General features: G+C 46.1%; 1 protein-coding gene across 2 annotated transcripts in view; it reads left to right on the top strand.

Annotated features, from left to right (window-relative positions):
* Window positions 1-1,903: 1,903 nt before the first annotated feature.
* LOC126996581 (uncharacterized) overlaps window positions 1,904-21,047 on the top strand; it is a 76,453-nt gene continuing 57,309 nt past the window's right edge. Inside the window, exon 1 of one of the 2 annotated variants that reach the window (XM_050857177.1) lies at window positions 1,904-2,651. The gene's annotated coding sequence lies outside the window, so the exon portion shown is untranslated. The remainder of the gene's footprint in view (window positions 2,652-21,047) is intronic. The other variant, XM_050857178.1, reaches the window with a different exon arrangement.

The raw sequence follows: 21,047 nt of genomic DNA, 5'->3' as shown, positions 1-21,047 counted from the left end.
GAGAGAGAGAGAGAGAGAGAGAGAGAGAGAGAGAGAGAGAGAGAGAGAGAGAGAGAGAGAGAGAGAGAGAGAGAGAGAGAGAGAGAGAGAGAGAGAGAGAGAGAGAGAGAGAGAGAGAGAGAGAGAGAGAGAGAGAGAGAGAGAGAGAGAGAGAGAGAGAGAGAGAGAGAGAGAGAGAGAGAGAGAGAGAGAGAGAGAGAGAGAGAGAGAGAGAGAGAGAGAGAGAGAGAGAGAGAGAGAGCGAGCGCGTGGTGGGTGTAGGGTGGGCAGCGAATAAGGTGATGTGTGCCAAAATTAGGAGGGTGCCCCCCCCCCCCGATGCAATCCGTTCCTACACACACACACACACACACACACACACACACACACACACACACACACACACACTCACACACAAACATGCATACACGCGTGCGCGCGCACACACACACACACACACACAAATATGCATACACGCGTGCGCGCACACACACACACACGCACGCACATACGCACAAAAACAAACAAGCAAACTAAAACAAACACACATGTGTTTTCTTCTACTGTGGGTGTTAATGCCATTAATAATAATAATAATAATAATAATAATAATAATAATAATAATGTCAATAATAATAATAATAATAATAATAATAATAATAATAATAATAATAATAATAATAATAATAATAATAATAATAATAATAATAATAATAATAATAATAATAATAATAATAATAATAATAATAATAATAATAATAATAATAATAATAATAATAATAATAATAATAATAATAATAATAATAATAATAATAATAATAATAATAATAATAATAATAATAATAATAATAATAATAATAATAATAATAATAATAATAATAATAATAATAATAATAATAATAATAATAATAATAATAATAATAATAATAATAATAATAATAATAATAATAATAATAATAATAATAATAATAATAATAATAATAATAATAATAATAATAATAATAATAATAATAATAATAATAATAATAATAATAATAATAATAATAATAATAATAATAATAATAATAATAATAATAATAATAATAATAATAATAATAATAATAATAATAATAATAATAATAATAATAATAATAATAATAATAATAATAATAATAATAATAATAATAATAATAATAATAATAATAATAATATTATTCTCTCTGTCTCTCTCTCTCTCTCTCTCTCTCTCTCTCTCTCTCTCTCTCTCTCTCTCTCTCTCTCTCTCTCTCTCTCTCTCTCTCAGAATTATTGCTGATGTAATTATTATTAATTTCATAATCTATTAATAATAATTGTTGTAGTATTTGTAGCAGTGTTATTATAATAGTAATGGTAGTTGTTGTTATTGTTGCAGTAGTAACAACAACAACAACTACAAACACAACAGGAGCGGCAACAGTAGTGGTGCGTGTGTGAGGTGTGAGCCCCTTACCGGTTGGTCTCCCCCTCAAAAAGGTCTTGCCTTTTCCGTGGGTTCGGTTTGATCCCGCGGCTCTTCGCGGCCTGAAACTTGGGAGTGGATGGTGAGGACCGTTATAGTGTTGAGGTTATTTTATTCATATAATTATGATAAGAGCAATAATGATAGCCAAAAAAAATCTTTATGATTGTTATCATAGTTATAATTATCATAATAAGTGATTATTTATATATCTTTTTTTCTTCTATTCTTTTTGGCCTTCTTCATGCTTTTTTCTTTGTTTCTTTTCCTCTTTGTCTCTTCATTTATCATATTACTACTGCTACCTCCACCCCACCACCAGGAGCAGTAACATTAGCTAAAACACCCCCGCAACGAGTAACATGGCAGGGGAGAGAAGCAGGAGTTTGGTGCTCCATCACTGTTTGGCGGAGGTAGTGGCAGCGACAGTGGTGGTGGTGAAGGTGGCGTCGGCAGCAGGTGAGGCGAGGGACTGTCACACCTTACTAATGACACTGGGTGGCACTGTGTCTAGTGCCACCTGTTGGGGAGGACGCAGGGCACCTCGAGCAGTGTTTGGCCTTCGTTCCTCCCGCACCTTGCCCAAGAACTCTCTCGTAGGGAACTTATACTTAACGATGAGGTGCAGCGCGGACCGTCAACAGAACTTCAACCTTTCATAAACACTCCTCTGGGCCGTGGCTCATGTAGACTGGCACTCTCTCTACGCGGCTTCAAGCAAGTTTACAAACAAGCAAATCTTCAAGCAGAAAAATGGAGTGGGAGGATGATGGAAGAGGAGGAGGAGGAGGTTGTGCTTTGGAGACGTGTGGGTAATTAAGGAGTGGAGGGAGCGAGGTTGCGGTGGTATCCAAGGTTGGCACTCCATTGCACTCGTTGCTTTCAAGTGGTGAGGTGATTGCGAGTCTCTGTGATGGTGTGAATCGCGCGGGAAGTGTTTGTGGAGCGCCAAGGCTCTCGTCTCGGCGCGTCCAATCATCCTGTGGAGTGTTAATGAGGAAGGAAAACAAATTAGTGTAACTGTCCACTTGAGACACGATTAATCTGAAGTTATGTGAAGGAATTTGTGAAAGTGTCGAAAAATATTGGAAATCATAAAATCCAGACGAGTGCTATTCTTTAAAAGTAAATGTTGTATAATATCGGGGTGTGAAGTGGAGCCTTTCGCAAACCACACAGGTGATACTCTCAGGTGAGGCTTAGTAATTGCCGGCGCGCTATTATTATTATTAACCAGGAATATAGAGTAAGGTATGAGTCAGCGTTTAGGTGTTCGGTGTTGAAGGTCGTGAGCCCTGTTTTAGACCACCATTATAGCGGATGTTTACGTTAATGCTGGCGTGACAGAATGCAAAGTGTCAGTGTGTTGTTTGTGTTATAGGCTTGAGTTTGTTTGTATTTGCATTTTCATGAAGTGCTCGCGTGGTGGGTCTTATTCTTAAACATCTCGGCACCCAAGCACACATATTTGACTAGGGTTTCGTAGGAGTTTTGGGCATTTCCAGGGGTAGTTTGATGACCCTGGTGGCAGTTTGATCCTTCTTCTGGACCATGAACCTAAATAACGACTCATAATAACAGGGGTAGTTTGATGACCCTGGTGGCAGTTTGATCCTTCTTCTGGACCATGAACCTAAATAACGACTCATAATAACTGGGGTAGTTTGATGACTGGTGGCAGTTTGATCCTTCTTCTGGACCATGAACCTAAACAAATACTCATAAGAACCCGACTGGTCTCCTTTTCGGCCTTTGGAAATAGTTGGTATGAGGAGCGGAAGGGTCTGACAATACCGACACGTGTCCGAAGATGTTTATCTGTACGGTGGCCTGAAGGAGGTGGAGAAAGAGGGACGCGGGGGGCTGTGAGTCATTTCTTAAAGGGTTGAGGAAAAGCAGAGATGACGAAACATGGACTCGACTACATCTACCTTTGCAAGCGACGTGGATACAAGTGGTGCAAGGAATGTGTGTGAGTGTGTGGAGGGGGAAGGGGGGGCTTGTGTGTGTGTGTACGTACAGACGGTGAGGGTGAGGGGGGGCGTGTAGGCGTGAGGGTAGTGATGGTGATATAAGAGTTGCAAAGAGAGAGAGAGAGAGAGAGAGAGAGAGAGAGAGAGAGAGAGAGAGAGAGAGAGAGAGAGAGAGAGAGAGAGAGAGAGAGAGAGAGAGAGAGAGAGAGAGAGAGAGAGAGAGAGAGAGAGAGAGAGAGAGAGAGAGAGAGAGAGAGAGAGAGAGAGAGAGAGAGAGAGAGAGAGAGAGAGAGAGAGAGAGAGAGAGAGAGAGAGAGAGAGAGAGAGAGAGAGAGAGCGCACAAGACCAAGACCAAGAGTGAGACAGAGACCCAGGCAGGCAGATGGACAGTTGGACAAATTAATGAATAGATGGAGGGTCAAGAGATCGACTGACTGAGTAACTTGAGTGACTGCGAAATTGCGACTGTAGCAGATCGATAGGAGGTGGCAGGGAGTAAGAGTCTTAGTGAGTGGCATTGAGAAAGTGACTGACTGACGAACTAACTGACTGACTGAGACGCAAGGGAGAGGTGACAGAGCTAGATGGGCGTAGGCAGGAAAGCGAGAAGAAAAGAGGTAGGATGAAAAATCAGCGACGGAAAGGAAAGGAAGATACATAGATAAAAGTGAGAAGGAAGAGGCGACGGCAGGAAGGGACGGAGGAAGAGACTGTGAGAAATGAAGGGAAGAGAAGAAGAAGGAGGAGGAGGAGGAGGTGGTGGTGGTGTGGAGAGGTGGGTGAGTGAGTGCAGTGGAGGAAGAGGAGGGAGTGGGAGGGTAGAGGTTATTTGCGTGTGTGTGTGTGTGCGTGTGTGTGTGTTGTGTGTGTGTGTGTGTGTGTGTGTGTGTGTGTGTGTGTGTGTGTGTGTGTGTGTGTGTGTGTGTGTGTGTGTGTTTGCGCGTGACGTCAGCGGACAGAGGTATAGTCTTTCCACACAATCAACATTATTCATGGCGTCTGCTCCTCTCACATAAATTCTATTCCGATTAATTCCCTCATGAAAAATTCGGCCTCAAAATCGAAGAGGAAAATCGCGAAAACATGGAAGACAAAGGGAGACGCAAACACAATCCCTCACATGACTTTTCCTCGTGATTTTTACTTTCCTTTTCATTTCATCTTTCAGCACAATAATGAGAGAGAGAGAGAGAGAGAGAGAGAGAGAGAGAGAGAGAGAGAGAGAGAGAGAGAGAGAGAGAGAGAGAGAGAGAGAGAGAGAGAGAGAGAGAGAGAGAGAGAGAGAGAGAGAGAGAGAGAGAGAGAGAGAGAGAGAGAGAGAGAGAGAGAGAGAGATATATATATATATATATATATATATATATATATATATATATATATATATATATATATATATATATATATATATATTTATATATGCGGGCAAGCTTGGGTTACTCAGCTTGGTCCCATATTTTCAAACTTACACACCCACAGTTAATAAGGCTTTCGTTGGGGTTGAGACAGCATTTCCATGGGTAGTTTTATGAGCCTAGTGATGGTGTGACAAGGCTTCTGCACTATGAACGTGATATAAGACTCATGAGCCCCAGATTGGTCTCCGTCGTGGCCTTTTGAAATACATGCTGTGATATCCGAAAGCGTCTGAGGTTTTTATTTAGGCCCTCTACGTAGGCCCTCTTGCCACCAGTATCTTACTAATATCAATCTTATTAAGGGCCTTCATCCATTTACAAACCTCGATTAAGTCTCCTCGCACCCTTCGCCTTTGTAGAGATTGCAAGAATAATTGTTTAAGTCTTTCTCATATGGCAAGTTTCTTAACCAGTGAATCATCTTTGTCATCCGCCGCCCACCCGACTCCCGCCTCCAAAGCGCACCGAGGGGGTAACAGCTGGAGAGCCTTGCCGCCCACACGCCCACTCCCTGGAGAGGGCGGGGGCGGCGCGGACCCCAGCTGATGTGTTTCTTTTCATTACTATCTCATTCTCTACACTCACTGTGTATCTGCTTACCCATCACGCCCAGCAATAATAATACTGTTGCTACTACTGTTACGTCTACAATATAATAGTGCCGCTAAATACTGCTTCACAACTGACTAATTAATTAAGACAGTGGCTTGGCGAGACTTATAAAATGACTGACTTTTATTTAATTTAATTTCCCTATTTCCTTCCTTTATCCCCATTCTTCTACTCCCTTCCTCTCTCCCTTTTACTCTACCCCTTTCCTTTACTCCCTTTACAGAAGCAGCATTTTGAGTAGCACAGCTTTATCAGTCTTTTATTTTGCATTATTCCATTCTTCATTTCTTTACCTCTATCCTTCATTATCTGTTCTCTTTATCCCCATTTCTCTTTTCCCTTTCTTTATCCCCATTCTTGTACATTCCCTTCCTCCATCCCCACTGAGAGACTAAGGTTGGTATTTTTAGACGGGATCGCCTCTCACATCAACTATTTCCAAAGGCCAAAAACTAGATCAACTGGGTTCTCTTGAGTGTTTTTAGGTTCATGGTACAGAAGAAGGACCACGTGCACCAAGGATTAGCTTTGAGCCCTTTGTTGTTTATAATAATAATGGACAGACTGACCGATGAGATCAGACAAGAAGCCCCGCGAACCATGATGTTCTCAGACGCCATCGTGATTTGTGGGGTAAAGCGGGAAGAAATGGAGACAGAGCTGGAGAGATGGAGATACGCATTGGAAAGAAGAGGATTGAAGGTAAGCAGGACCAAGACGAAGTACCTGGGTCTTAACGGAAACGTCGAGGAGACAATGCGGCTACAAGGTGTGGAAATAGCAAAGGTTGACGAATTTAGGTACTTGGGTTCTACGATACAGAGTAATGGAGAGTGTGACAGAGAGGTTAAAGAGAGAGTGCAGGCTGGATGGAATGGGTGGAGGAAGGTGGCAAGAGTCTTATGTGACAGAAAAGTTTCTGCTAAAACAAAAGAGATCTACAAAACTGTAGTGAGGCCAGCCATGCTGTGCGGTATGAAAACAGTACCACTAACGAAAAGACAGGAGGTGAAGTTGGAAGTAGCGGAAATGAAAATATTCGATTTTCTTTGGGAGTGACGAGGATGGACAAAATCCGGAACGATTGCATCAGAGGGACAACACATGTACGTCGGTTTAGAGACAAAGCTAGAGAGGCAAGATTGAGGTGGTTTGGGCATGTCAAGAGGAAGGACGAGGAGTATGTGGGTACAAGGATTCTAGAGATGGACCTACCCGGCAGGAGGAAGAGAGGAAGACCAGAAAGAAGGTTTTTGGACGCAGTGAAAGTAGACTTGCAAGTGGTGAGTGCAACAAAAGAAGAAGCAGAAGACAGCGCACTGGAGGAGAACGATCCGCTATGGCGACCCCTGAAGGGAGCAGCCGAAAGAAGAAGAAGGTACAGAAGGGTCAGATTAACACCAGGGTCATAGCACTGCCCACGGAAAAGTCCACAACCAACCCCTTCGAAAGCCTTGTCATATGTGTGTGCTTGAGCGACGAAATGTTTAATACTATAACCCTAAGTGACTAACAATAGATATTTCGATTAGTAAGGCGAAGGACGGACGAATATTATGAACGAAAGCAAAATAGATAATGAGAAAATAAACATGACATTATTACGATATAAATTGTTAATATAATCTTAGCTACGACGGTTTACCTACGATTAATTTTCTGTTACGTCCAGTTCTATACAGTGGAGCTTGTTAAGGGAATGTTTTTTTACGGCAAAGGAAGCAGCTCAAGGACAAAAAATAATAATGGGAAAAAACTGCTCAAAACAAGAATTCAGGAGAGTGACCTTTTGAACTATTCGCTGTGAGAGCCGAAAGCGTCTGAGGTCATTTATGATTGTTTTTTGAGGTTCCCTTCCTTAACCTCTGACGCCACAAGTGTATGCATGAGGCGGCTTGCTGTCCTATCCTCCCTGGGTTCTCGCCGCCCACCAGAGCGTGTCCGACGTTGACATTCATTGGCTGGGTCGCCCGGGAACACCTGCACGGATTTGCCTCGCCGGGTTACCTGAAAGGGTTGTCAAGTCAGGCCCGCGGGGAGAAATGTGTCCGTCCTAATGATGAAAACAAGGGACAGGATATAAAATAACTTGTAGCAAACACATTCTCTCTCTCTCTCTCTCTCTCTCTCTCTCTCTCTCTCTCTCTCTCTCTCTCTCTCTCTCTCTCTCTCTCTCTCTCTCTCTCTCTCTCTCTCTCTCTCTCTCTCTCTCTCTCTCTCTCTCTCTCTCTCTCTCTCTCTCTCTCTCTTTCTCTCTCTCATTATTTTTCGCTTTCCTTCCTCCTCTCGCCATTGATAAACATGTCGATTGGTCTTTTTTGAATGTCTGTGAGTTATGTCGATGACGGCTGCGTGGTAACACTCCTCCGACGGTGACTATATTATTTTGCCTCTTCGCCCTGGTGTGTGCTTATTTACTGTCTTTATTATTTTCACTTGTTGTCTTCCCGGTTTCGTGGTTATTTATTTATGCGTGATTCCTTTATGGTTCTCTTTTTTTCACATTTGTAGTCGAGTCTGTTTCTTTGCGTCTATTTCTTTTGACCGGATAGTAAGTAGTAGGATTGGATGGAAAATGCGACCGATACTCAGTTTTATTAGGCTTGTTTTACTCCCTGTATGAGTGCATAATGCTATTCATGTTTCCTCCCACTTGGTTTTCTTTTTGAATTTGTACGAAAAACAAAGCACTCTTATGCGAGGGAAACCTGTCACCACGTAAGGTCTCCATTTCATGCTTGTAATTACCGTAATGCGTAGATATTGTCAGTTTGTGTGTTTGTGTGTTCCTCATCTATTTACTCGTGAAGTGACCCGGTGCCCTGATTGCGCCAAAAACACTGAGTTCCTATGAGACAAAATTGCAGGTGAAGGCCACAGTTAGCCAATCAGGGCGCGTCTTGCAAGGAGCGGGTATAAATAGCGGCTCGCCAGCGCTCCCTCCCATAATGTGACAACACTGAATGACGTCACCCGTGTTTACTTCGCTACCTAACCCCCTCTTGCACCCCTCCACCCGCCGCCCTCACCCATGCACCCTCCCTCCACCCACCGAAATCCTCCTCCTCTTTCTCCTCTTCCTCCTTTTCCTCTCTCATTTTTCGTAAAAGAGAAGGAAGTGAAAACCGTCAAGAGCGTCGAGGCTTGACCGCCCGCCATTAATTAAGGGTTAAGGAGCCCCGTCAAGGCCCCATTGTTCGCGGTCTTTTTGATGGTTCGTAAAGCCTTGTTGCGCCGCTGTGTTAGGCGGTGGTGGTGGTGGTGGTGGTGGAAGGGGGTAGCGTTGATTGATGTGGTGGTGGTTGGGGTCTGCAAGTTATGGAGGTGGTGAAATGACGGGTGGAGGTGCTTTTGTATGTTGTTTTGGTGTTGATTGGCGTGGATTATGATATGTGGTGATGCAGTGATGGTGGTAGGGGTGTTGAGTACGGTGGTGATTCATGATTGCAGACTTATGATGATGTAATGACGGTTGGAGGTGACTTATGATATTGGTGATGTTTGGTGGTGTGGTTGGTGTCAGGTGGTAGTGGTGATGGTGGCGGGGGTGGTGAGTCGATAATGGTGGTGACTGTTGCAGGAATGAAGAGTCAGGTGTGATGACTGCGGTGGCAACAATTGTGAGTAGTGAGTTCGTTATGCGGATGTAAAGCAGGTTGCGGTTGAAAATTGTGATGGTGGGAGTTATTACTGTCGTGGTGAATATTGTGGTGTGTTGATAGTGATGAATGGGGTTGTATTGTGGGTGTTATTTTTGCCGTTTCGAAGTTGAAGGTATTGTGGAGGTAGTGGTAAATAAGGCGGTGCTCATGCGGGTTATAATTAAGATAGTAACAAATTAAAATGTCTTCATAAAATTCATTGTCACTCCAAAATGTCAGGCATATTATGTTTGGACGGTGCTCGTGCTTGACACTACGTCTGGCGAGGCATTGTGTGTGTGTGTGTGTGTGTGTGTGTGTGTGGGCGGGTGGGCTTGTGCGTGTGCGTGTGCGTGTGTATGTGTATGTGTATGTGTTTGTGTTTGTGTATATGTGTGTGTGTGTGTGTGTGTGTGTGTGTATGCGTGTGCGTGCGGACGCGTGAACGGGAAACATCATTTTAATTGCTAAGAGCGTTATCTTGATTTACTTCGTTAAGCCCTTAATAACGGCTGTCAGGGGAGGCATTAGCAGGCGGGGTGCGAGTGCAGTGTGGGGTCACGATCTGTGTTACCCGGCCTGCATTGTGCCCTGACCTACATCCCACTCCGAGCACTAGAACACCTGGCATTGTTACAGTCACTAATCTGCCTTCTCTCGTGAGCCTAATTGCGCTTTTATCTCGTTCATGATCGAAATTAGCTTACTTTTTAAACGGTCTAATTTACTCTGCTGTCCTCATGGGTGTTTGATATAATTTCTTTTCTTTTCTGCCACCATTATGCTCGAGTTTAATTTTTTTTTGTCAGGGGAGGTAGTAAGGCGGGGGCGCGAGTGCAGTGTGGGTCACGATCTGTGCTGACCTGCCTTTCACTTCGGGCAGTAAAACACCTGGCATTGTTGCAGTCACTAATCTTCCTTCTTTCATGAGCATAATACCGCCTTTATTCTCGTTTATGATCTTAATTAATTGGGTTACTTCTTACACTGTGCATAACTTACTGTTCCTTCCTCATGGGTGTTTGATATGTTTTTTTTTTCTTTTTCTGCCACTATTATGCACGAGTTTAATTTATTTTTATCAGGGAAGGCAATAAGGCAAGGGTGCGGAGTGCAGTGTGGGGTCACGATCTCTGCTGGCCGGGTTGCATTGTGTGCTGACCTACCTCCCACTCCGAGCATTAACATACCTGGGATTTTAGTTGTCATGTAACTTGCTTTATCTCGTGAGCATACTAGCGCTTTTATTCTCGCGCATTATCTTGACTGGGTTACTTTTTAAACTGTGCCTGATACTGTACCTCTGTCATCCTCATGGGTGTTTGATGTGTTTTTTTTTTTTTACAGTGAAGTCAGTAGCTCAAGGGTAGAAACAAAAAAAATACCGCTAATCATTGCTCCTATAAAGAAATAGAGGGGCCAAAAGAGAGGTCAATTTCGGGTGAAGAGTTTTTATTTTATTTTCCTGTCTCTGTGATGCTCTAGTTCAAATTTTTGGTGGGGGATGAAACGCTTACATCCTCTTGTTCCCACTCTCCATCCTTTGTCGTTGATCCCTTGACGAATGGGCTGTGGAGATATTAGACCGTAGTGAAGGTAAAGGAAAGTTGTAGTTGTTTTTGTGTCTCTATTATGCACTAGTTTAAATCTGATTACCGAGCACATTTGAGGGTGATCACTGTGGCCGGTCTTTCAGTGTATTTACGTTGCTCCCTTGACGAATGGGCCGTGGAGGTATTAGGCCGTAGTAAAGGTAAAGTTGGGTGCATACGTTATAGCTGCGCCGGAAATGAACGAGATTAATGTGTGTTCATGATTTGATGGTCTTCCTGCACCAAACAGAAGCCGGACCGATGGAGTTTAATTACCATTTCGTATTTTGGCAACGCGGAGCTCGCTTTCATGACACGACGCGACATGCACCCGACAACAATAACACCGCAACCACCACCATCAGCACCACCACCACCATTATCACCACCACCACCAAACAGCACGACCCGAAATGCACACGCCATCCACCACCATCAGCACCACCACCATTATCACCACCACCACCAAACAGCACGACCCGAAATGCACACGCCATCCACCACCATCACCACCACCACCATTATCACCACCACCACCAAACAGCACGACCCGAAATGCACACGCCAACCACCACCATCAGCACCACCACCATTATCACCACCACCACCAAACAGCACGACCCGAAATGCACGCGCCAACCACTACCATTACCACCATCACCACCATCATCACCACCACGACCACACAGCACGACCCGAAATGTACGCGCCAACCACTACCATCACCACCATCATCACCACCACCACCACACAGCACGACCCGAAATGCACGCGCCAACCACTACCATCACCACCATCATCACCACCACGACCACACAGCACGACCCGAAATGCACGCGCCAACCACTACCATCACCACCATCATCACCACCACCACCACACAGCACGACCTGAAATGCACGCGCCAACCACTACCATTACCACCATCACCACCATCATCACCACCACCACCACACAGCACGACCTGAAATGCACGCGCCAACCACTACCATTACCACCATCACCACCATCATCACCACCACGACCACACAGCACGACCCGAAATGTACGCGCCAACCACTACCATCACCACCATCATCACCACCACCACCACACAGCACGACCCGAAATGCACGCGCCAACCACTACCATCACCACCATCACCACCACCACCACCACACAGCACGACCCGAAATGCACGCGCCAACCACTACCATCACCACCATCATCACCACCACCACCACACAGCACGACCCGAAATGCACGCGCCAACCACTACCATCACCACCATCACCACCACCATCATCACCACCACCGCCGCACAGCACGACCTGAAATGCACGCGCCAACCACTACCATCACCACCATCATCACCACCACCACCACACAGCACGACCCGAAATGCACGCGCCAACCACTACCATCACCACCATCACCACCACCATCATCACCACCACCACCACACAGCACGACCCGAAATGCACGCGCCAACCACTACCATCACCACCATCACCACCACCATCATCACCACCACCACCACACAGCACGACCCGAAATGCACGCGCCAACCACTACCATCACCACCATCACCACCACCATCATCACCACCACCGCCGCACAGCACGACCCGAAATGCACGCGCCAACCACTACCATCACCACCATCACCACCACCATCATCACCACCACCACCACACAGCACGACCTGAAATGCACGCGCCAACCACTACCATTACCACCATCACCACCATCATCACCACCACGACCACACAGCACGACCCGAAATGTACGCGCCAACCACTACCATCACCACCATCACCACCACCATCATCACCACCACCGCCGCACAGCACGACCCGAAATGCACGCGCCAACCACTACCATCACCACCATCACCATTATCACCACCACGAAACCACCAAGACCATACCACATCGTCATCAGCGCACATGATCAAGACCTTTTGCACACACACACACACACACACACACACACACACACACACACACACACACACACACACACCTCCCACACCCCTCCCCCGGCCCAAGTACCCCCCACCCCCTCGAGTCATCAGGCAGCCGATAACTACCTCACGACCCTAATCACGACACATTACCTCCTCTCGCACGCATGCACGTTAAGGTTACCGCCATAATTAAGGGGAAAGATGGATGGCTTTTTCACGTTTTTTTTCTCTTTTTTACTTCATTACGTGGGATAAGTGTTCAGCCTAGGCCCCGCCCCCCTCACCCCCCCCCCAAAAAAAAATCCCTTCTTCTTCCTCTTCTTTCTTCCTCTTTGTTCCGGGATCATTGCGTGGTAGGAGAATGCGTGGGTTGGGTGGGAGGGGGGTCGGTGTTCCCTTTCACTTTTTTTTTCATATATATTTAAGCCCCCCGTGAACAGGTAAGCCTCAATACAGGTGAGATTACTTCAAGCCTCTGCAAGGGAGGTGCAGCCAGGTGAATCTGAGAGTGCAATTCGGGAACTCTATACGACAGGTGGATGGAGCAGGTGGAGAGAGGCGCCGCTGGAGGGAAGAAAGGAAGATGAGCAGAAAAAAGAGAGGAGGAAAAGAGGGAAGAGATGGGGGAGAGGAAGGAGGTTAGGAGGGGATATGGGGAGGAAAGGAAGAGGAGGGAAAGAGATAAGTGAGAGAGAGGAAAGAAAAAGAAAGTGGGTGGAGGAAACGAGGGAGGTAAGGAGATAAAGGGAAAGATAGACGAAAGGGAGAAGAGGAGGGAAAGAGAAGAGTAGAGAGAGAGAGAGAAGAGAAAGAGAAAGGGAATGGAAGAAAAGAGTGAGGTAAGGAGGGGATAAAGGGAGAGGTAGAGGAAAGGAAGAAGTGGAGGGAAAGAGAGGAGTAGAGAGAGAGGAGAGAAAGAGAAGGGAATGGAAGAACGAGGGAGGAGAGAAAAAAAGGAAGAAAGGAGTAGAGAGAGAGGGTACAATAAGATAGAAGGAACAAGGGAGAAAAGGAAGGAATAAAGGGAGAGATAGAGGAAGAGGGGAAGAGAGGGAGGAAAGACTTTAGGTACGGAGGATGAAAAGAAAGTGAGAGGTAAAGAAAAAAGGCGGTTGGTAAATCGTGAATCCCTGGAAGCGGAAGGTTATACACACACAGAAGGTTAATACACTTGGCATATAAAATTATCACTGCATAAACGAATCATTAATACAGAGAATATAATATGACCTTTCTCTCTCTCTCTCTCTCTCTCTCTCTCTCTCTCTCTCTCTCTCTCTCTCTCTCTCTCTCTCTCTCTCTCTCTCTCTCTCTCTCTCTCTCTCTCTCTCTCTCTCTCTCTCTCTCTCTCTCTCTCTCTCTCTCTCTCTCTCTCTCTCTCTCTCTCTCTCTCTCTCTCTCTCTCTCTCTCTCTCTCTCTCTCTCTCTCTCTCTCTCTCTCTCTCTCTCTCTCTCTCTCTCTCTCTCTCTCTCTCTCTCTCTCTCTCTCTCTCTCTCTCTCTCTCTCTCCACCAGTCCCACTACCAACCCTTCCCCTACCCACCTGTCCCATTACCAACCCTTCCCGTCTCCACCAGTCCCATTACCAACCCTTCCCCTCTCCACAAGTCCCATTACCAACCCTTCCTCTCTCCACCAGTCCCATTACCAACCCTTCCCCTCTCCATCAGTCCCATTACCAATCCTTCCCCTCTCCACCAGTCCCATTACCAACCCTTCCCCTATCCACCAGTCCCATTACCAATCCTTCCCCTATCCACCAGTCCCATTACCAACCCTTCCTCTCTCCACCAGTCCCATTACCAACCCTTACCCTATCCACCAGTCTCATTACTAATCCTTCCCTTATCCACCAGTCCCATTACAAACCCTTCCCCTCTCCACCAGTCCCATTACCAATCCTTCCCCCATCCACCAATACCATTACCAACCCTTCCCCTATCCACCAGTCCCATTACCAATCCTAACCCCAATCCACCAGTCCCATTACCAACCCTTCTCCTCTCCACCAATCTCATTACCATTCCTTCCCCTATCCACAAGTCCCATTACCAACCCGTCCCCTATTCACCAGTCATATTACCAACCCTTCCCCTTTCCACCAGTCCCATTACCAACCCGTCCCCTATACACTAGTCCCATTACCAACCCTTCCGCTCTCCACCAATCCCATTACCAACCCGTTCCCTATCCACCAGTCCCATTAACAACCCTTCCCCTCTCCACCAATCCCATTACCAACCCGTCCCCTATCCACCAGTCCCATTACCAACCCTTCCACTTTCCACCAGTCCCATTACCAACCCGTTCCCTATCCACCAGTCCCATTACCAATCCTTCCCCTATTCACTAGTCCCATTACCAACCCTTCCCCTATCCACCAGTCCCATTACCAATCCTTCCCCTATCAACCAGTCCCATTACCAACTCTTCCTCTCTCCACCAGTCCCATTACCAATCCTTCCCTTATCCACCAGTCCCATTACCAACCCTTCCTCTATCCACCAGCCCCATTACCAATCCTTCCCCTATCCACCAGTCCCATTACCAACACTTCCCCTATCTTTCAGTCCCATTACCAACCCTTACCCTCTCCACCAGTCCCATTACCAACCCTTCCGCTATCCACCATTCCAATTACCAATCCTTCCCCTCTCCTCAAGTCCCATTACCAACCCTTCCCCTCTCAACCAGTCCCATTACCAACCCTTACCCTATCCACCAGTCCCATTACCAATCCTTTCCCAATCCACTAGTCCCATTACCAATCCTTCCCCTATCCACCAGTCCCATTACCAACCCTTCCCCTCTCCGCCAGTCCCATTACCAACCCTTCCCCTCTCCACCAGTCCCATTACCAATCCTTTCCCTATCCACCAGTCCCTTTACCAACCCTTCCCATATCCACCATTCCCATTACCAACCTTTCCCCTCTCCACCAGTCCCATTACCAATCCTTCCCCTATCCACTAGTCGCATTACCAACCCTTCCCCTATCCACCAGTCCCATTACCAACCCTTCCCCTATCCAGCAGTCCCATTACCAGCCCGTCCCCTATCCACCAGTCCCATTACAAAACCTTCCCCTTTCCACCAGTCCCATTACCAATCCTTCCCCTATCCCCCAGTCCCATTACCAACCCTTCCCCTCTCCACCAGTCCCATTACCAACCCATCCCCTCTCCACCAGTCCTCAACCGGCGCCATAGGCCAAACTTAAAAAAAAAAACTACCTTATGACTTCGTTTCTCTCTCACCTTACACTCCGCCATGATGAGCGAATGTAATGACAGGAAGACAAAGTGACGGGGTATTTTTGCAGGAGTGCGGCAAACAAAACACATAAAGCGGCTGCAGTAACCTGGTGGGACAAGTATCAGTTTCTTATGGTCTGGTGTTGGTATGGTGTCACAGCGGCCAATTTGCATCATTTTTTTAGGCTCCTCCAGAAGCATATATCGTCTCTCCTTATCCTCCTGTCTTTCTCTTCTCATTCTCATCCACTTGTATTCGTCTCCCTCTTTCTTACTTTGGCTGCAATCATGTTCCTGCACTTTCTGATATTACCCTCCTCCTCCTGCTTTCACTATCACTACCTCTCCTTCACCTACTACTGCTATCACTACAACGTCGTTCACCGCCATTTTATCTCACTCACTAGCCAAAGAAATAAGTTAGCAAGATCAGACAACACAATCGTCATGAAGTATTTATAAGAACAAAAACCTTATTAACTATCATTTTCCTGAGCTTTACTTAGTCCATGGGTATTACAGGGTGTACAAAAAAAAAAAAAATAGACCCACCGAAGCATGTCTATCTGTTTTATTTTGGGGATGGAATACCTTTAAGAGCTTGTCTGATTAAAAGAAATAACTCGTCTCTCTCTCTCTCTCTCTCTCTCTCTCTCTCTCTCTCTCTCTCTCTCTCTCTCTCTCTCTATATCTCTCTCTCTCTCTCTCTCTCTCCCCCCTAATTCGTCTTTTATCATAATACCAACAAACAGTGAAGGAGACAGAGTTAGTCAAATATTTTTTTAGAGAGGTGTAGTGCATAAGGAGCAATGTGGATATCAGAAGATTAGTGATGAAAGGGAAAAGGAAATAGGCTAAAGCAGAGGAGATAAAATGGAGACACAAACGGCAAGATGGCAGTAAACATGGGGAGAGTGAATAAATCGGTTAGAACACGTTATGACCTTTAGTGTGTTTTGGAGGAGCAGCAGACGGAGGAAGAGGACGAGAACTGAGAATGAAGAAACTAGTGGAAAAGAAGGAGGAGGAAGTGGCGAAGACGGGAATGTTGAAGCTAAAGAGAGAGGAGGAGGAGGAAAAGGAGACGGAAGAAGAGTTGAGAGATGAGTCACATTGAGGCAGTGGTATTAACAGCAGTGAGGAGAGGTGAGCGGTGGATATGAGGTGGGAAGTTGAATCGTTGAGGGGGGGAGATGACATGAGATGAGATAAGTAAGGTGAGATGAGGAAAGGTGAGAAGATGAAGCTGTGAGAAGGGGAGATGATATTACATGGGACGAGGTAAGGTAAGGTGAGATGAGGAGAGGTGGGAAGATGGAGCTGTGAGGAGGGGAGACAGCATAAGGTGAGAAGGGTAGACGTATGGTGAGGTGGGGTAAAGTGGGGCAGGTAAGAAGAAGTGAGGTTTGGTGGGCAGGTGAGGTGCATGAATCCACGTCTCGGCACTAACTTGGGATGGAAGATATGAAGTGGTCTTCTTTAGGCTGGACTATATATAGCCGGCCACTGGAGCCACCAAATGGGATTGAAAATACTCCTCGTACCTCAGTATAGGAGCGCCCGTTCACACACACACACACACACACACACACACACACACACACACACACACACACACACACACACACACACACACACACACACACACACACACTAGTTTGCCATCTTATACAAGGTTAGACAAAAGGCAGTAAATAAATTTCTCTTTCTTTTTCTTTCTTTCCTTTCTCTCTCTCTCTCTCTCTCTCTCTCTCTCTCTCTCTCTCTCTCTCTCTCTCTCTCTCTCTCTCTCTCTCTCTCTCTCTCTCTCTCTCTCTCTCTCTCTCTCTCTCTCTCTCTCTCTCTCTCTCTCTCTCTCTCTCTCTCTCTCTCTCTCTCTCCCCCTTCCCTTCCCACTCCCCCCCTTGTGACCTTATATCTGCATGGAGGACGTCCTTAGCTCAAAAGGCAAAACTCATTAAGAGTGCCACAAAGGGGGAGGATTCCAGGAGATTTTGTATAATGTAATCTCTCGTCTCCTCTCCATTCTTCGCGGTCTTTCCTTCTCCTTTCATTGAGAATTCCCGCGACTTATTCTGCGTACACATTCTTTTCCCCCTCAGTCATTCCTTAGTGGAGAAAGAGGGAGAGGTAGATAGACTGAGCAAAAGAGGGGAGAGGGATAGTGTTTCTGTCTGTGTCTGTATGTGTCTGTCTGTGTGTTATGTTGTCATCTACGTCACGCTGTTGAGGGCCTTCCGCACACTGTAACAAACGGAAAAAAGTCTTGGTTACGTTTTTCCTCACACATGAGATACGGCAAGTCTAGCAACCCGGACAGGCCCTTTCAAGTCACGTCGCTTTTGCTCATGGGATATGTCACTAGCAATTTTTTTGGTCACCCCACTGCGTCTTGGCTAAACGAATAATAAATGGAAAAGCGAAGCGGTATTTCACGGACACTCTTTTCTTACGTCACCAAGAGTCAGACTTAAATTGACTTATATAAATAAAATGAGGGAACGGGTGACTTGGCACTCCGCGTAGAGAGACAAGGCACTAGCAGGCAGTCTATCCCCCCCTCCCCCTCCTTCCTCTCCAGTTGAGGTCCCGTCACATTATGTGGCGAGATGAACTGACGGCAGGTTGGAGGCATAGAGGAGGCCATAACGGTCCCACTTTACTCGCAGGAACAAAAGTCTGCCCGGAATCTTTTCTTGGGATGGGAAACGATCGATGCTTGAAAACCAGAAACAAACACATTTTTGAAGACAGTTTCCGTAGGGAGTGTAAGATTGCGTCAGGGCTGGTCTTCGTGTGTACTATAAGTGTATTTTTTTTTACATCAGAGGACATGACTCAAGGGCAACAAAAAGGGGACAAAAAAAAGCCCGCTACTCGCCGCTCCCATAAAAGATAAAAGTAAAGACAGCCAAAAGAGAGGTCCATTTCGGGTGGAGAGGTGTCTTGATACACTCTTCTTGAAAGAGGTCAAGTCATAGGCAGGAGGAAATACAGACGAAGGAAGGCTGTTCCATAGTTTACCAGTGAAGGGGATGAAAGAATGGAGATATTGGTTAACTCTTCCATAAGGGATTTGGACAGTATAGGGATGAGCATGAGTAGAAAGTCGTGTGGAGCGGAGCCGCGGGAAGGGGGGAGGCATGCAGTTAGCAAGTTCAGAAGAGAAGTCAGTATGAAAATATCGATAGAAGATAGAAGTAAGTATGTATCTCATGTGTGTGGGGGCTCCACTCACACAGCTCTCCTTGACAGAGTGGAGTCAAAGGCTCTTCGTCTCATCAGCTCTCCTCCTCATACTGATAGTCTTCTACCTCTTAAACTCCGCCGCCATGTTGCCTCTCTTTTTATCTTCTATCGATGTTTTCATGCTGAATGCTCTTCTGAACTTGCTAACTGCATGCTCTCCAGCGGCCCGCCTGCACACGACACACTTTCTACTGCTCATCCCTATTCTGTCCAAACCCTTATGAGATGCAACCAGCATCTTCACTTTCATCCCTCACGCTGGTAAACTCTGGAACAATCTTCCTTCATCTGTATTTCCTCCTGCCTACGATTTGAACTCTTTCAAGAGGAGGGTATCAGGACACCTCTCCTCCCGAAATTGACCTCTCTTTTTGGCCACTCCTTTGACCTCTATTCGGGACACACACACACACACACACACACACACACACACACACACACACGCGCGCACGCGCACACACACACACACACACACACACACACACACACACACACACACACACACACACACACACACACACACACACACATACACACACTACCCTCCCCCCACACACTCATACAGGCAGTCAACCTTACCCAAGCACACAGAAAAGCCGATAGTGTGTTAAAAAATATGAAGCCTCTTTTCCCTCAATAACCGGTTGTGCTGGGACGTGTTGAGTGACGCCCAATTAACCTGTCAGGCTCTCCAGGTGGTGCTGTGAGGGAACGGAGGGAGGAAAAGAGTAAAAAATATAACAGAGAGAGGAGGCAGACTAGGAGGAACAGGCTATAGACTCTGGGGAAGGGGGAAGCGGCAGGAGTCTTTAGGAGAGGGACTGTTGCAGGAAGCGAGGGTATAGCAGGGAGGCAAGACCAGCCAGATAGGCTTAGATTGGTGAGAAGAGAAACAGGTGGTGTGATGGCCCTACAGGTAACAAGAATACATAGTTAATTAAGGTAATGTTGGAGGCGGAGGAGTAGCAGGAGTGGCCCGTGGGAGTCCGGTAGAGTACAGAGCAGGTGAATGAGATGAGTAGATTGGAAAGGGTATTAGAGAAATGTCAGTGAGGATGTGTGGGAAGGGAGAGACAGGTAAGGGAAGGGAAAGAAAGGAAAGGGAAAAGAGGGATAAAGAAAAAAATATAGAAGTGAAAGTAAAAGGAGAGAAGGTGATCTTATTTGCTTTTCCTTTCCAGAATTTACTGACCTTATTGGTGTCATTTGCTGATAATTTTGACCTGAAAACGAACAGAAATAGACAAAACGATGGCATATAGATAGACAGGAAGGTAGATAAATAAACACACACACACACACACACACACACACACACACACACACCAGGAACTCAGCCAGGTGGTTCACATTAAAACACCGTGACCGTGAAGTCTTGCCGTACGTTTGTCGATGCGCCAGAGTGTTTGGCAAGGCGCTGACTGGCTTGATGTCCGACATGTCATCCATTAACCACGACTAGTCACCCACACATCAACCATTAATTAATTTGATTGCGACTTTGGTCAGATGGAAAATAGATGAATAGGAACCATCGCAAATATATTCCACTTCCTTGATCTTGATTCTGCGTGTGTAAAGTCCACACACACACACACACACACACACACACGTACACAAACAGCTCGCCTCATTCAGTTAGTGGACAGGGTGCTTCTTCAGGCGGCGTGTTTGTGTGTGTGTGTGTGTGTGTGCGTGTGCGTGGGAGCGGTAATGTGAGGCGTAAAGTGTGATAAGAGGAAAGAAGTGATCCCTTGTTGTTGTTGTTGCCGCTCTCACTCGCTTCTGAGGCCTCGCTTGTTTGTTCCCGGGATGGATTTTTTTTTTTCGCTATCAATCTGTCTGGCTGTGTGTGTGTGTGTGTGTGTGTGTGTGTGTGTGTGTGTGTGTGTGTGTGTGTGTGT

Source organism: Eriocheir sinensis, chromosome 10 (assembly GCF_024679095.1).
Source record: "Eriocheir sinensis breed Jianghai 21 chromosome 10, ASM2467909v1, whole genome shotgun sequence".
NCBI classification, from domain to species: Eukaryota; Metazoa; Arthropoda; class Malacostraca; order Decapoda; family Varunidae; genus Eriocheir; species Eriocheir sinensis.
The sequence above is the reverse complement of the archived record's forward strand: the minus strand, read 5'-3'. Positions and strand labels throughout refer to the sequence as shown.